Source organism: Chiloscyllium punctatum, unplaced genomic scaffold, assembly GCF_047496795.1.
Source record: "Chiloscyllium punctatum isolate Juve2018m unplaced genomic scaffold, sChiPun1.3 scaffold_123, whole genome shotgun sequence".
In the NCBI taxonomy this organism is placed as follows: Eukaryota; Metazoa; Chordata; class Chondrichthyes; order Orectolobiformes; family Hemiscylliidae; genus Chiloscyllium; species Chiloscyllium punctatum.
This window is the reverse complement of record NW_027309857.1, coordinates 523,568-528,912: the sequence shown is the minus strand read 5'-3', so window position 1 is coordinate 528,912 and position 5,345 is coordinate 523,568.

The following is a 5,345-nucleotide window of genomic DNA, read 5'->3' as shown; positions in this document are numbered from 1 at the left end:
TCCGCCTTGAGTAAGATCTTTTAATTTGTAATACCCTGCGGAAAATCTCTGAAAAGCCTCTTGTCTACCAGATCCCCTTTATCAAGTTCGCTTGTTATATTTCCAGGCATCTCCATAAATCTTTGCATGATCTTACAGGGCAAAATATAATTTCCTTTCACAAACCCTCACTGACACTGCGTGAAGCTTTTCTTAATGTCCATGCGGGCCAGGTTTTCCAATCTAAACTAGCCCCATCTGCTTTCATTTGGCCCATAGGCCTCGAAATGTTTCCTATTCGTATGTTTGTCCAAATGAGTTTTAAACGTTATAGCTATATTGGCATCTACCACTCTTCCTCTGAAAGCTCATTCTATACCCGTACCACTCTGTATAAAAACACTGCCACTGCGTCCCTTTTACATCTTCCCCCTTTCACCTTAAACCTATGCCTCCTATGGTTGAACTCTCCCCTCCTGTGGAAAAGCCCTTGGCTATTCACCCGATGCGTACCTCTCATGATTTCATAAACTTCTATAATGTCAGCCCACAACCTTCTACACTCCATCTGATACTAACTTCAAGAACAAACATGTAAAGATAAGTGCTGCAAATTTGAAACTATATTAAACATGACAATAAAACAATACACAACCAAAACTTCATACTATTATTTGTTTTTCTTCATATTACAATACTGAGGCAGCATGAAACGCTTATTTAGTGCCAATAACAAGTCACGCACCTGAATTTATTTGTCTAACGGGGGTGATGATCTCAACAATGAAAACGTAACCATGGTCAGATCTATATAATACCATATAGTCAACATTCCCCCTCCTGGCCTCCCAATGACCGTGTGTGCTTGTATCTTCCTTATCTTGCACTCAATAAAGAGAACCCCTTTCCCCATCGCATCTTAACTTAAACTCATTTCACAGAATCTTCTTTTATCTTTTGCCACACCCTCTTTCCCCTGTCACCCATTCCCCAACTCTGGCTAGGGATTTGAAGCACATTTTCCAATCATTTCGAGTTCTGAAGAAGTGTCACACTAGACTTGAAACACTAATCCTGTTTCTCTGTCCCTGCAGATGCTGACAGACCTGCTGAGTTTCTCCAGAAATGAATAGCGGCATTGAACATATTTTCAATTACAAAATAACGATCGATACTGGAAATAAAAATACCAAAAATTGCTAGAGAAACCGGCAGCTTTGTAGAAGGTTCACTGGACCTGAAAGTTTATATCTGCATTCACTCCATAAAATGCTGCAACATCTTCAGCAATTTCTTCAGCAATTTCTGTTTTTGAACAATTTCCAACGACGAATGTCAAAGATGCCCAAACATCCTGTCCAACATGGAGTGCCATACACTGGGAACTGAACGATAACGCATGGTGACAAGTTCCTTGACTCTGAAACTGCATAAGGCTGGCATTACTGTCACTGCAGAGCTCTGAATCATGGTCAGGGAGAAAAACAGAAGGAAACACATTCACTTCAAATACAGAAGATGGCATTACTGCAAGGAAAAGATTCAGATTCGTACCTTAAATTGATTGAGTTAAAGTAACAAATTGGAGGCGTGACACCATGGAAAGAATTTCAGCAGAATGAGAATATGAAAATGGAAGGGTTACCGCATCAGAAACCAGAGTAGGTCACTGAGTACAGGGTTAATGGGTGAATGGGTCTCGGTGTGAACTGGGGGGGCAGTCAGTAGGATTGAATTGTAGATATTGCAGCTAAAACTGGGTTATCATCTGATGCTGTAGGTCACAGCAGCAACAGCAGAAGCAGAATTGTATTCAATGACAATCTGTAACCTTTCCCTCAGGATAATGTCTCAGTCCACCATTACCCTCAAGCCGATCTATAGTTCAGTGACGAGTGTGGGTGAACATGCCAGGGTCAATACTATGTGTACCTTTATATGATGAAAACCCATTAAAGCTACCGCAATTGGCTGGTTTCTCTCGAAACAGCAGAACTAACATCTGGTACAGAGACAGAAATTATACCACGAGTAACAAATCAGATCGAAGCACTGTCATCCTGCCATATCCAAGCATGAATGTCGACGGACCATTAAACAACTGACTGGGGGAGAGGACTCCACAAATATCCTCATCCTAAATAATGGAACAGTCCTGTACATTAGTGTAAAAGTCAAGTATGTGGTGTCTGCACTATCCTCAGCCAGACGTGTTGAGTGGATGTTCCAACTTACCGTATCATGATGCCCACAGAATCACAGATGGCAGTCTTCAACCATTTCGATCCGCTGCACGTGACATGAAGAAACCGCTGAACACAGTAGATACGACAAAGGCAATGGGCCCTGACACCATTCCTGCAATGGGACTGAAGACTTGTGCTGCACAATAAGCCGTGTCACTGGGGAAGCTGTTTCATTCCAGCTCCAACTCTGACATCTCCCTGGCAACGTGGAAAATTACTCAGCTATGTCCAGTTTCCTAAGAGGGGAATAAATACAATCTGACTAATTACCACCCCATCAGTCCCATCACGACAGTCTAATTGGTGGGAGTTCTATTTGACAGAGCTGTCAAGTAGCACAGAAATAACCAGCTCAGTGTAGTTTCAGATAGGTCTCCATGTGGAGATGGTGCGGTCGTGGAATTGTCATTGGATTACTAATAAAGACCAGGCTCATGCTTGGGCAGCTGGTGGAAGATAAAAACAATTATTAACATATCAAGATCTAAAATCTGGTTCAGTAACAATGATCTTGAGTCCATCGATCTCCTTCCCCAATGTACGTTCAGGAAGTGAATCTCCATGTTTTCCTGGTCTGTCCTAACAGTGACTCCAGACATACAGCCATGTGATAAACTCTTCAATAGTCTCTAAAACGGCCAAGCAAGAGACTCAATTGTATCAACTGCTCCGAGCTCTTAAAGGATATACCCGGAGAGAACACCTGGCTACAACCTTGGTCTCAGAAAAGGGAACGGGAAACATAGTCCTGTTGACCCTGCAGAGACCTCCTTCCTAACGTCTGACGGTTTGTGACAACACTTACTGAGCTTTCCCACAAACTGTACAGGAACTTCGGGAAATGAGTACGTCACACAACACATTGAGCTTTCTCTATGCTAGTTAATGTTCGAACATCTCCTTCATGCAGTTTTACCCATACAATATTCATATCCCTTAATATGTTTAAACATTGTGAAATATAAAATTAGAACTGCTGTAGTCCCTTCAGCCCATCAATTTTGCTCCTCCATTCAATATACAGGCAGTTCTCAGATAACGCGTGTTGATTAAATAAAATTTGGCTGCAATGTGATTCATGAACCTTTTTCCATAAAGTGAATTCCCGTTCACTGTGACGCAATTCCTTGCCGGGAACCAACTGAACAGCAAAACCCAGCCTCAGGATCCTCCGTCTGCAAAATGTACAATCAATGTGTTCAGCTAAAACAGGAATGTAATCCGCTCTGGAAGCCTTGAAACTGAGCCTGAAACGGGGAATTGTATTATCCACTTAGAAAGAACTTTATTTCAAACTGTGGGGAGATTCTTGAGGAGAACTGGAATCTCCCCATCGACATGACGTGGTCAGTCAGCCTCACGCGCTTTCTGGTGAAGAGTGTGGTGAAAGGTACACTGCTGTAGTCAGTGACCTGTATTTTGAAAGTGTTACATTTACAGCACTGTTTTATTACAATATGTGACTTAAAGTTTTATTTAGACTTTGCTAGTATGTGTGTTAGACTAAATTACATTTTTGGCTTTACTAATAATTTTGGGGGTTCGCCCCTTACCCTCTTTTTCCCATAGACCCCATGATTAATATTGCACGATTTTGCACAACACGGTGTTGCACAGGAACACAGCTACTGAGTTATTGGAGAACAACCTGGATTGATAGCTGATCTTCTATCTTCACACGATACTCCGCTATCCTTTTAATTTCCAGAAATCCTTATTTATATTCACTGCCTAGGTTTCCACAGCCTGAGCTGGGAGAGAACACTCTAGTTCACCAGTCTCAGAGTGAAGACATTTATTCTCATCTCAATGCAAAGTGGCCTGTCTGTACTGAATGCTGTGGCCCCTTGTCTGAGGCATCCAAGCCAGCTTCCAATCTGTCGCGCCCTGTCAGAGTTTTATATATTTCACTGTGATCACCACTCATTTTCCTAAATCCCATGGAATACAGGTCCAGTCGCCCAAAACTCTGCTCCCACAACAAGTCTGTCATTCCAGAGATCAGTCTGGTCATTCTTCCCTGTTCTCCCTCAATGTCAGCTTTGTCCTTTATTGGGTAAGGTGCCCAAAACTGCACACAATACTGTACAATGTTAGAGATGGGGTCTCACCAAGGTCCTGTACAGCTGCAGTAGGATACTCTTACTCCTGCACTCAATTCCCCTGTAATGAAGGTGAAATACATCATTGATCTGTCCACCTGCTTTCTGCTCCTGCAATATTGCTTTAGTGACTGGTACAATGTCATCTTTCAATGTTACAGCTCCCCACTTGCTGGGTCTATATACACTGGTCAACGTATCAATGCCATTCCCAGTATTGACTTCGAGCTTCAGACTCACTGTCCTGCATGTACTCAGAGGGCTGTGCAGAAATAAACGAAAATGCAGCTTAAATTCCTTTGTAGAACAACATTTTTCAACCGCTCCCTTTTCAAATGAGAGGCTGCCATTCTATTGTTCCCATCAAAGTACACAACATCACATCTCTCCCAATTGCTCTCCATCTGCCACATATTATCCAAGTAATTTCACTTGTCTCAGTCACTTTGGAGCATTTGTACATCTTTCTCGCCAACTCACAGGCTGACAATGTTTAGTGCTGTCAGCAGACTTGGGAATATTGCATTTGAGCCCGTCAACCAAATATATGATTTGTATTGGGAATAGCTGGGGCCCAAGACACGAACCTTGCTATATCCTCCGAGCCTTCCATTTTAAAAAAAAATGTTGTTTTATTCCTGCCAGCTCTCCCATTCTAAAACCATGACCATACGTTAGACCCAGTCCCACAGGATTCGAATTTGCACAATAGGCTTGGGGCTTTATCAAAAATCTTTCTGAGATTCCACTCGTATTACATTGATACCTTCTCCATAATGTTGCTTAAAGCCACTTTCTCAAATATGATTCCCATTTCATAAATCTCTGTTGACTTTGTCTACGTCCATTAATTTCATTCCGATACTTTCTCTAAACTGTTTAGTTGCTAATTTCATTCTATTCCCATTTTCTCACCAGACTAAAGATCCCTAGTATTGCTAGGAAGTTTTCTTTTTTATTTTGTTTTCCTCTGTGAAGGCATGACTGAAACTTTTGTTACATAGTTCTACCATTTCCT